Genomic DNA, 13,116 nt, shown 5'->3' with positions numbered 1-13,116 from the left:
AATTCATTATTTCAATTGGAATTTAATTTGTCTAACAAGAATAATCCAGTGTGGAAAAAAAAAAAAAAATCATCTCATGCTGGAATTGAAGCTCAAATTCAATACATAAGTGCCCTACCCTTCTCCTCAAGTACAGCGGCTTTTCTTTTTTACTTTCTTAGATGAATGTACAGATTTGTTAAACGGGTTTGCAGCTCTACTTCTAGGGTCTCATGCAGACAGAGCTCAAAAAATGTGCCCTTTACAGGCGTTGGTTTTTTTTTTTTTCTCAGCCCATAAAAGCACCTCTATGTTAGCTTTTGTGTTCATGCACACATGTTTACAGGCGTATTAGAAGAGCAGAAAACAAAAACCCTATACGCATCTAAACACACAAACACCAGATGCGTAATGCATTCTAATGGCCAGAATAAATGAGTCAATGCTCAAATGCTGCATCCTCCTAAACACGTGCACAACACTGTTTCTTCCTGACAGAAATTCTGCTGTTCACAGGGGCTTAGACGCTCTGTTGTGCATGAGGCCTAAATGTATCCAATCCTTTTGTTTTTTTATGAGGCCTAAGGCTACGTTTCCACTATTGCGCCTACAAAGTCACGTGATCTCAAGCGTGACTTTGTAGTGTGACATTTGCGGCTACTTCTGGGGACTTCAGTGCGACTACCTTCTATGAGGGACAAGTCGCACTGAAGTCGCCCAAAAGTAGTGCAAAAACCTTTTCTCAAGTCGCTGCGTCTTGAGTCGCAGCAGTTAGAACGGTCCTAATTGAAGCTAATAGGTTTTGACTTGTCATGCGACAAGTCGCAATAGTGGAAACGGGGCCTTAATGTATCCAATCCTTTTGTTTTTTTTAAAGTGTATGTGAAGCCATAACTTTGTTTTTTTTAATATCTGGATAGATTGAAGAGTGGTTAGGCCATATGTCAGTGTTTTTTTCTTTAGCTGTGTGTTCTGTCAGGGAGATTTCATTTCACTTCCTGCCCCAGAGACACAACAGGAAAGCAGAGAAATCACACCAGAGAGACGACAGAAAAAGCAAAAAATCCAACAAGTCTGCCCAGGTTTCCATTTTTTTTTAAAACTTTGTCAGATTATAAATCAATTTTTTCTCAAAACATGCATAACTTCACTTATTGTTAACTGGCTCACAACCTCTGCTGCAAGGCTTTTCCAAGTATCAGCTACTCTTTCAGGAAAATAATACTTTCTAAGATCAGTTTTGAACTTTCCTTCTGCTAATTTGAGGTCCTGTGCCACAAGCCCTCATCTTATTTTCATACTGAAAATACTGCTCTTCTCAATCTTATTCATATGCTTAAAGAGGAAGTAAACCCTCCTCTGCAAGGTGATCCTATGATAAGGCTTATCTATAGGTACTGTAAATATCTCCTAAACATGCACTGTTTAGGAGATATTTACCTTACATGCAGCCAGTGACGTCACTGGCGCATGCGCTCTGAAGGAACGGCCGCTGGTGCCGTTCCTTCAGAGCCCCGTGCCGTGACCGCCGGCATGCGCAGGAGTGACATCACCGCGGCTCCGGCCAATCAGATGGCCGGATGCCGCGATCCCGGAAGACGGGCGACTGGACATGTCGCCCATCATACAGGTAAGCGGGCGGCATGGCGGGGGCTCGTTCTAAGGTATTTCATAATGAGCTAGTATGCGTACTAGCTCATTATGTGTTTCTCTTTCAGGTTGCAAAAAAAATAAAAAATCTATGGGTTTAAAACCTCTTTAATGTAGTTAAAGGTTTCCATAAGACTGTACACATAAATTTGTGAAGTCTCTTCTGATGCGTCTATCCCCCAGACCTTTCACCATTTCTGTCATCTCTGGACCCGTTTCATTTTATAAATATCTTTTTGTAATTGAGGATTCCAGAACTGAACACCATTTTCTAAAAAGGTCTAACAGTATTTAAAAATACTTCTATATAGTAAAAAAAAACAAAAAAAAAAAAACACATGTATAAACATATAAAAAATAAAATTCGAACAGTATTCTAATCAAGGGCCAAAGCAGATCTATCGAGGGGAATCAGAACTCCCTTCCTCCTACTGTTGACCCCCATTCTAGAATTCTATTGGCTTTTCCCACTTCCTAGTCACACTGTTTGCTCATTGTGCAATCATCTGGGGTAAGTACCCCCAATTTATTTTTTCTGTAGCGCTGGCCAACACTGTGCCCCCAATAGTACTCAGGTGATACTTTTTTTTCCCTAGGTGCATTATTTTACATTTAGAAACATTGAAATGCAGTTTCCACTGCTTTGACCAATCATCCCGCAATGCCAAATCATGTTCCATGTTACAGACCCCTCCAGGGACACCTTTGTGTCATCAGCAAAAATACATACCTTACCCAAATACCCACCAACCCCTTAGTCATATCACTTACAAACAGACTAAGCAGAATAGAATCTAGTACAGAGCCTTGTATTACATAACTAGTGACCGCTCTGTTTGAAATGAACCCCATTTACAAGCATATTAGAACACCCAGGGCTTAGTCCTAGTTTGTAAAAAGTTTTTTTTTTTTTTAGATCCTTGTGTGTAACTATCAAATGTTTTGTTGAAATCAAGATATGCCATGTCCACAGTACCACCCTGATTCAGATTTTAAAACCTCTGTGATTTAGAAAAAAATAAATAAAATCAAAATCAGATTATTGCCAGAAAACCCCCTCTCAGGCAGTTCACATTCACAATAATACCTATATAGTGCAAATGGAGCATTTCTTGCAGTGTTTAAACTTCCTGCATGCAGGGAGCTCATTGAAGTCTATTAGGATGCAGTGACTGCCTTTTCCCAATGTGACAGGTGTGCATGCAGGTGTAGGTGAGTGACCCCAAACATACACTGTCTGTGTTTGGGGTCACTCACCCACACCCCTGTCCCATTAGGACGAGCAAAAAACAAAAGCAAGGTTGGGACTTTACATTAGGACGAGTGCCTGGGTCTGTGCAGCTGCTGCATCCTAATAGACTTCAATGGGCTGCCTGCATGCAGCTCATGGGAAGAGACACTGCAAACAACAAACAGTTTGCCCAATAGTGGGCATCATCGCCCGCATGAATGAGGCCTTAGACCAGGGGTCTTCAAACTATGGCCCAACAGTTGTTCAGGAACTACAATTCCCATCATGCCTAGTCATGTCTGTGAATGTCAGAGTTTTACAATGCCTCATGGGACGTGTAGTTCCGCAACAGCTGGAGGGTCGTAGTTTGAAGATCCCTGCCTTAGACCTTCATCCCTATGGGAAAGATGTCCCCACCTAATCCTGTGACAATGCTAAAGTTTTGCATTTCCTATCACATTCTGTACCAGAGAAAATAGTTTACATTTTATATGACTCAACGGGCACAACCAAATTACAATATTATTTTGAGTGCAAACTACCTATTACTTGAAATAAATGAGAAGAAAAAGAAGAGCTCCCATCCAAGGCAGCCTAGATCACATGACTACCAATTATTACTGCAAACACTGTACCGGAGCAGCTTAGGGACATATTAACTCTAAATTAAAGAAATAAATTTAAGTTAAAGAAGACAAAGCTCCCACCGTAAACAAATTTTAACTATCTGTATTGTACACGTCCCTCCATTGTTCTGAATCCCATTGACCACCACCACCAGGATATTTCTTTCTTTCTTCCACTGACCAGATGCAGGAAAGTTCTTACCTCCCATTGAAAACACACACCAGGGCAATCTTTCTTCCCACCAACACCAGTCATCCCCCCATTACCCTAACAATGGCCATTGGAACCAAGAAACTTCTTCTCCTACAGATGCCAGGAAATGTCCTAACCCCTGCACTCCGCACCTTACATTGCACAGTCCTGACTGCTACACTATGTGCTGTGTAGCAAGTCCAATGGTCCTGACCCCTGAAATCTATAAGCTATGCTGTGCGATACATAGCCCTGACCAAAGTATTGCCCCCAACAGTGTCTGTGTAGCTTGCAAATATTTTTACAAAGCTGTTCTTTACGGCAAGCTCAGAAAGACCTTGTTCATGCTAGCATTAGCAACATGCCTTTGAGGAGCGTTTTTGCCACCACAAGAACGCAGCATACGCTGATAACAATCGTCAAATATCAGTCGAGTGGAAGGTGGAATAGGAGTGTGGTGAAAAAAAAAAAAAAAAAATCACTCAGAAGGCGTCTGTGGTGGTTTTTAATACGCCTAAAAAAAGTGTATAAGTGCGTGAAAAGTGTGCGCAATAGATACATTACTGTCAGTGTTAGTACTTTTAGCAAGTGTGAACTTCAATTTATATATATGTAAGCTCTAACGAGCAGGGCCCTCTAGTTCCTCCTGTTTTGAATTGTACTGTAACTGTATTGTCTTCCTTCACATTGTAAAGCGCTGCGCAAACTGTTGGCGCTATATAAATCCTGTATAATAATATATATAAGAAATAGAATAGTTTGCTGTTGATTACCAAGTATTTTTAGCAATTGTGAACTTAAATACATAATATATATAAAAGAAATAGAATAGTTTGCGGTTGCTTACTAATTATAAATAAGTAGGGAAGTGCTGTAAAAGACAGCCAGATGTTATTTTAACTTCTCACCACTAGAGGTCATGCAAGTACAAATTGTAATAAACATCCCTAGAAAAAAAGAAAGCTGCCAATGAGCACTGTTTTAATTTTCAGACTATCCATGCTATCTTTTTTCTGCTACAATATTAGAATTTTCACTGCAATATCTCCAAAAAATAAAAATTAAAAATAAAACCACAGCTCCAATAACAAGTAAAACCCAATAAAGCTCTTTTCTAGGTGAATATTTAGGACCACCTATACCCTTTATTGTCCCACTGATACTAAAGTTTTATCAAGTCTGAAATTAAGTTGTGCTAACCTACACAATGGGGCAATGGACATATGAAAATGAGAAAAATCACTCAGAATCCGGTTTCTGTTTTTCCAAATTTTTAAAATGAAAGGCAAAACTGGATTAGTCAATGTAAGCAACAACAATTCCACCTCTGTCCTCTTTTTTTTCTTTTTTTATTATTTGCAAACCAGGGCAAAGTGCTGATTCTACATCTTTCCTTATCCAAGAGCAGTGAATTTATCCATGCAAACTTTTTAGAAGAAAAAAAAAAAAAAGGAATTATTTTATATACAGGTGTCATTGGATTATTTGCAATGCATGTCAAAATACAGTGAAAATGCACATTGTCCAGAGCAGCTTTATAAGTAGGTGAAAACTGTCAAAAAACATTTCTAATAAAAAGTACACCCCTACAACCTCTGGTCACATGAATCTTTGCTGAACAATATCTGGCTTGAAGAACGAAGGGCCTGGATAGAGAAAACCCAGCCAGCACAATCATGAGGCTCAGGAAATAGTGTTCCCAGATTAGTGACAAGGAGATCTCAGTAGATAGGTGGCCCCGGTTTGCTAAAGAAAGATTGGGATGGAAAACAAGAGCCCTGGCCAAGTAACCTTTATCCTCTGGATGGATTCCAATTTTTAATATCCAATTATGTCAGAACTAGGATTTTCAATACCTTTAGTCTTAACAGATTTATAAAAAAAAAAAAAAAAAAAAAAAAAAAAAACTTTTTTTCAATTTTATTTTGCCTCACCTTGAACCTTATTTAATATTTACCAACTCCAAACAGCAGGATTTTTTGTGTTTAGAGTAGCAATACACCAATCAGCCATATTGTTATGACCACTGGCAGGTAAAGTGAAGAACGCTGATTATCTTGTGGGTGGGATATATTAGGAAGCAAGTGAACATGTTGTCCTTGAAGTTGATGTGTTGAAAGAATTGGCATTGCAATTGGTTTTATATAGGGCTGTGTAGCTTCAGACCGGTCAGGGTGTCCATGCTGACCAGTTCACAGCTAAAAGTACCTAGGATGGGCACATGAGCATCAGAACTGAACCACGGAGCAATGGAAGAAGGTGGCCTTGTCTGATGAATTACGTTTTCTTTTACATCATGTAGATGGCCAGCAGTTTATGCTGCATTTTACCTGGAGAAGAGATGGCATCAGGATGCAGTATGGGAAGAAGGCAAGCTACCGGACGCAGTGTGATGATCTGCGTAATGTTCTGCTGGGAAACCTTGGGACCACCTACCTATAAACATTGTTGCTAATCAAGTACACCTCTTCATAAAAAGGGTATTCCCTGATGACGGTGCCCTCTTTCAGCAGGACAATGCACCCTGCAACACTGCAAAAATGGTTCAAGAATGGTTTGAGGAACACAAGAATACATTTGAGGTGTTGATTTGGCCTTAAAAATCCTCCAGATCTCTTTAGCATCTGTGGGATGTGCAAGTCTGATCCATGAAGGCCCGACCTTGAAACTTACAGGACTTAAGGGATAACTGACGGCTTGGTGCCAGATACCATAGCATACCTTCAGAGGTCTAGTAAAGTCCATGCCTGGGTGGGTCTAGGCCAGTGATGGCGAACCTTGGCACCCCAGGTGTTTTAGAACTACATTTCCCATGATGCTCAACTACACTGCAGAGTACATGAGCATCATGGGAAATGATGTTCCAAAACATCTGGAGTGCCAAGGTTCGCCATCACTGGTTTAGGCTGTTTAGGTGGCAAAAGGGGGCCCTACTCAATATTAGGTAGGTAGTCATAAAGGTATGGCTGATTATTGTAGATTAAGTCTATTCACCCGAAGTAGCTATTTGGCACACAGCTATTTGGGTCTTAAAATTTAGACATTTGCATTACCATGCTGCGAAAAAGTGTTGAGAGTTGTCCAAATCCAAGATAAATAAATGAGATCAGTATAGGCAGTCCCAGCTCCCACAATAATGTCTTCTTAAAGCAGTTCCCAGTGGGAAGGATTTATGTAATCTGTGGCTCCCCTAGCATCTTTCTTGCAAATCTTCCCATGAAGATGTAAACCAAATACTTGCTATACGCACATCGCCATCTAGTGACTGAAAAGAATAAACACAGCACATTGGGAGATTCAAGGGAAACCAAGTTTCTTTAATTTTTTTTAGGTATGAAACCTCATAACAGTGATGAGTAAAGGAGGAGAAGTGGCTTCACATGGATGCTGTATTTTTTTTTTTTTCTTCAATTGTTCTCCATCTCAGTGATTGTTGGACATCAAAATTGTATTTTCATAAAGAGAAAGGCATTTCAGTTTGAATGTGTAAAAGGAAAGAGTACTGAATTCATATGATCTTAACAGGACAGGAATAGATGCCCCCATTGCCTCTGCTTTTTGTGATAATAGTCTCCAGGAAACATGAGGGGGGCTATCATTCCAGCAGGGGCACAGACAGCAATATACCTGACAGGGGTTCTACTTTACCCAAAAATAAAAAAAATATGGTTTTGGCTATACTTTACAGTGACTGTTTAGTTTGGGTTCTGCATTAAGATGTACAATTCTAGATTTTCCACTTTCTACCCGCTATGCAACATAATAACTACTATAGAACAGCCCTGACATGTTATCATATGATTCAGTTGGAAGACCGGAAATTGCTAATTGCAGAGTTGCCTTGAGAAACCAGGACACACAAACTGTACACACAAACTTTCCCCTGGTAAACAATTACCCTTCCAAACAGCTCTTCCCTCCCATCTCATAGCATTGATCACCCTGCCTACCTGGATGTTCATATGTATGGAAAGGTTTCTCTGGGGTGGCAGAAATTTGTATACAACTGAGATTGATTAAAAAAAAAAAAAAAATTTCAAGGGCTGTAAATTCAGGTTTTAAAACTGAACTGCAAGCAGATAAAGAAAACACGAATTAAGTCAGTACAGCATTCATTAATACATCATTAAAGTGTCATTAAACCAATACTATGCAAAACCCTCATTACATGCGACAGTCATGGCCAAAAATACCTGCACTTCTACCAGATAAGGCAAAACTTTGCTAATTGTCGCAATTAGAACAAAGCCAGTAAAGCATTTGTTTTGTGTAGAGTAAAATGGTTGATCCTGCCTTGCAGGCTGAGATTGTGTAGACCGGCTGGTGTCCTCTACTGAGCATGCTCAATTTTAGTTCCCTTCAAAGCTTTGTTTTATCTTTTCTGATCTGTGCAGCCCACATGAATATAGAGTCACACATGTGAGAGTATACAGAATGATAAATGGCACTCCCCTCCTAGTGCTGGTCATCTCTGACTCCACCTACATCATCTTAATGCACAAAAAATTACACACAATGTTCAGTAAAGATTTGTGAGGAGCTGTTATTTTATATTTATAATTTAATTTAAATTGCTCTTCTGAAACTTGTTTCTAGTCATGTGACTGGCAAAGCTCCAATCAGGGCTGCGCAGACACAGGCTCACACTGTAGAGAGCATACACTAGCAGAGTAAGAAGCCCCTCTCTTTCCCTGCAGATGCCAAAGAACAGGGAAAGATCATTGGAGCACACAACAGCGCTGCAGGAATAAGGTACAGAGAGGATTTTTTAAAAAGACAAAATATGGTGAAACTATATATATATATATATATATGATGTAAATGAGATATGGCAAATATAACATCTCTGTTTAGTATTACTTTTAATGTATTTGTGCTTAGATGGAAGCAGCGTAAGTTTCTGAATGTTGCTGGGTATTAGCTTCTTGCAATCCTCTGTACAGCAGAGCTCAAATTGGAAATGGGAGGAACAGCACAAGGCACCAATCAGTTGCAGTGCTTATGAGCTGAAATGGGAGGAGCAGCACAAGGCACCAATCAGTTGCAGTGCTTATGAGCTGAAATGGGAGGAGCAGCACAAGGCACCAATCAGTTGCAGTGCTTATGAGCTCAAATGGAAGGAGCAGCACAAGGCACCAATCAGTTGCAGTGCTTATGAGCTGAAATGGGAGGAGCAGCGCAAGGCACCAATCAGTTGCAGTGCTTATGAGCTGAAATGGGAGGAGCAGCACAAGGCACCAATCAGTTGCAGTGCTTATGAGCTGAAATGGGAGGAGCAGCACAAGGCATCAATCAGTTGCAGTGCTTATGAGCTGAAATGGGAGGAGCAGCACAAGGCACCAATCAGTTGCAGTGCTTATGAGCTGAAATGGGAGGAGCAGCACAAGGCACCCATCAGTTGCAGTGATTATGCGCTGAAATGGGAGGAGCAGCACAAGGCACCAATCAGTTGCAGTGCTTATGAGCTTACAAGGGACATGTGGATAGAGGCTGGGTTCACACTGGTGCAATGTTAGACCTCGCATGCGATTTGCATCACACTGCTGTGCAGATCATATGTGATGTCTGTGTGATGTGATTTCAGCCATACATACTGTATGACGGAAAATCGCATAGCATACGCACCAAAATGGTGCCGTTAAGCGATAACGAGCAGGGCCCTCTAGTTCCTCCTGTTTTGAATTATATTGTAACTGTATTCTCTTTCACATTGATAAAGCGCTGCGCAAACTGTTGGCGCTATATAAATCCTGTATAATAATAATGAATACCCTTTTTCGGTCTGCACTGGAATCCGATGGCATGGGTGTTCATGGAACCGATTGCAGGGTTTCCCGCATCGCACCAGTTTAAACCGGGGAAGAGGAAGAAAGCAGAGTGGCAGTAATGAGCTCATCAGTGTAATGATTCTCCCTTCATTGTCCAGGGATGCACAAAACCTGCAAATATTGCTAAAAGCAGCCGAGAAAAATGTGCTCATCGGCACTGCCAAGTCAGAACAGTGCTGTGTGGCAGAGCTGTGCAAATATCAAGACTGGATGGGCAGAAATACAGATCCTTTGGCAAGTAAAACAGCTCCCATATATGTATTTCATCTGCCTATTTGCCTGGAGTTCAGTTTAAGGTTAACATGATCTTACAAGTTAGTACCTCCGTGTACAAGAGTTTAATAATCTACATGTTATACTCAATCGTGAAATGTGTTCTTTGAAAAGCCTTTGAAGGTTGCGTTCTCAAACATTAACATTGTGCAGTGAAAGGGAATGGCTTACTCTTGGTTGAGCAGTGCTACTGGTGAAAGCACCTATCAAATACATTACACACACTTCATACATGCACTCCAGCATTCCACAAGCCTCACATATCCGGAACTTTAGGGCTGCTGGCTCTGACCTTGCAGGTTCTCTTGGCAGGAGATCAAAGCGGCCAAGTCACAAACAGCACAGAGTGCAATCTCTCACTGTGTTCTCCTATTCTCCCTCGGCTCTCCCTCCCTCTGCTATCAACCTCTCTTTCTGCTATTCTATACTTTAAGTTATTACTGGCCTTATGTCAACTAAGCTTCTCTCTATGTCCCCCACTATACTTCTACATCACCCAACTTCTCATCTATGATAGTCAACTGGATAAGAAACGATTAAAACTTCCTTTAGAGGGTGGAGAACAAATTAGATCAAGTGTCTGCTAGGACATTGATAATTGCCACCCGGGTCTTCTGGCTGTGAAGTAGTTAATACGATGTTCTTTCAGTAGTAATCCGCCCATGTTGTAAGGCTTTAGGGGAGCCCCAGGGAAGAAAGGTGGAGCAAAGACAAAAAATAAATCTTTTGAACTCATTTTCCACACAAGACGCTTTGCTTCTTAATTATGAATGAGGTTATAACAGGCATAAACAAGTACAGGGTGAGTCTGTGAAGGAGGGTATAGAGCCAGGGGTGGAAGTCTACCATGGGGAAACTTTGACCCTGCCAATGATTTGGAACTGAATCATATTAGATGTAGTGTAATATGGACTGGAGTAGAGGTCTACTATTGGTGAGTCAGTAAGCTATGGCTGAGAACAAAGGAGAGGAGGTCACACGTTCATGGATTATGGGAAGTTACATTTATCCCAGGAAATGTCGGTTCCCAGATGTGAAGTATAGTTTACCAAAAAATACTGATAAGGTATGAATCATACATGTATGAATGGGAGTCATTCAGGGTGGTGGAAACTCCGCTTTCAACATGCATCACATGTAAACTTGGGAAATGAGAGACAGAACCTGTGTCAGGGGCCTAACTAGAACTTTCAGGGCCCTGGTGCAAGAAACCATGAAGGGCCCCTTTGACCCACCCGTCAGACCCTTCCCTGGTGGCAGAACGCCAGGGCCCAGTCGCAAATGCAACCCTGGCAGTTCCACCACTGGTGTCAGTAGTTTTAGTTTATTTATAATTGTTTTACAATTTTGTTCTATGACCCCCGTTGGGGGGCTTTGGTGAGATATCAGGGGTCTAAACAGAACCTCTGATGTTCCTCTTTTGAGACAAAGAAAGGAAATAAAGGACACAACCCTCAATCCCCTCCTCTGCAGTCACAGCTGCACTGAATGGACAGGAATAGCTCAGTACAGAGCTTCCCCTTCCTTTACAAACTGAAGCATAGTAAACACAGTTTACATTGTTTCAGTCATAAATGCACAGCATCTGTGATCGGTACAAGGACTATTTATTCAGGCAAAGAAAGGGCTTTAGCCAGCTCTCCATAATGACAGCATCCGCTGCAGCAGCTGGAGGGAAAGGGGATTCCAGAAGTGCTGCGGGGGGACGAAGAAGGGGGCTGGAGAGAACACAGCGGGGCAGCTGAAAGAAACTGGATAGGAGGAGCCACTGCATATAGAGGAATCGATCTCTCTATTTTCCTCCTGCAGCCACTTAATGAAACAAGGAAAAGCAGGCATTCAGTGGCGGCAGGAGGAAAATGGAGAGAATGGGTTCTATATATGCAGAACCCCATGCTCTTCCTATCCAGGTGTACAGAGGGACCGCATGACCCCCTGCAACATCGCAATTGTGACTCCTGTAGGTAAGCCTCTGACCTGTGTGAAGATAGAGGCCTCAAACTGGATTGTACCAGAGGCTATCTGCTAAAAAAAACAGTTCAGCGATTCACGGTATACAGGTAAAAATGTATCTGAAAGCAGATCAAGATACTATGATCACAGGTCTACGAGTACCTAAAAAATAAGAAACTGATAGAAATATGAAGGCTACTATTCAGTGGCGGCTGGTGCTCAAAATTTTTTGGGGGGCGCAAAAAGAAAAATGTAATAGGTATTGCTTCGCGTCAAAAAACGCAGTAAAAAATTGCGTGACTTTGAAGTCATGGTACAGGCATGGCACAGGTGATGGTATAGGCATGGCATAGGTGATGGTACAGGCATGGCACAGGTGATGGTATAGGCATGGCATAGGTGATGGTACAGGCATGGCACAGGTGATGGTATAGGCATGGCACAGATATGGTATAGGCATGTCACAGGTCATGGTACAGGAGATGGTATATGCCCCCTTTCAATGCAGTGACCAGCGTACATGCCCCCTTTCAATGCAGAGACCAGTGTACATGCCCCCTTCAATGCAGAGTTCAGCGTGCGTGCCCCCTTCAATGAAATGAACATTGTGCTGTGCCCCCTTCAATGCAATGAACACTGTGCTATGCCTCCTTCAATGCAATAAACACTGTGCTGTGCCCCCACAATGCAGAGTTCAGCGTGCATGCCCCCTTCAATGCAACTGTACTGTGCCCCCTTCAATGCAATGAACACTGTGCTGTGCCCCCTTCAATGCAATAAACACTGTTCTGTGCCCCCTTCAATGCAATAAACACTGTGCTATGCCCCCTTCAATGCAATGAACACTGTGCTGTGCCCCAACAATGCAGAGTTCAGCGTGCATGCCCCCTTCAATGCAATAAACACTGTGCTGTGCCCCCTTCAATGCAATAAACACTGTGCTGTGCCCCCTTTAATGCAATAAACACTGTGCTGTGCCCCCTTCAATGCAATGAACACTGTGCTGTGCCCCCACAATGCAATGAACACTGTGCTGTGCCCCCTTCAATGCAATAAACACTGTGCTGTGCCCCCTTCAATGCAATAAACACTGTGCTGTGCCCCCTTCAATGCAATAAACACTGTGCCCCCTTCAATGCAATGAACTCTGTGCTGTGCCCCAACAATGCAGAGTTCAGCGTGCATGCCCCCTTCAATGAAACTGTGCTGTGCCCCCTTCAATGCAATAAACACTGTGCCCCCTTCAATGCAATGAACTCTGTGCTGTGCCCCAACAATGCAGAGTTCAGCGTGCATGCCCCCTTCAATGCAACTGTGCTGTGCCCCCTTCAATGCAATAAACACTGTGCTGTGCCCCCACAATGCATAGTTCAGCGTGCATGC

The 13,116-nt window shown here is 42.0% G+C and overlaps 1 protein-coding gene across 1 annotated transcript in view; it reads right to left on the bottom strand.

Annotated features, from left to right (window-relative positions):
- ZNRF3 (zinc and ring finger 3) overlaps positions 1-13,116 on the bottom strand; it is a 238,633-nt gene that overhangs the window by 24,598 nt on the left and 200,919 nt on the right. The window lies entirely within an intron of this gene.

This window comes from Pelophylax lessonae (genome assembly GCF_965119305.1).
Source record: "Pelophylax lessonae genome assembly, chromosome: 1".
In the NCBI taxonomy this organism is placed as follows: domain Eukaryota; kingdom Metazoa; phylum Chordata; class Amphibia; order Anura; family Ranidae; genus Pelophylax; species Pelophylax lessonae.
This window is presented reverse-complemented; position numbering and strand designations above follow the sequence as displayed.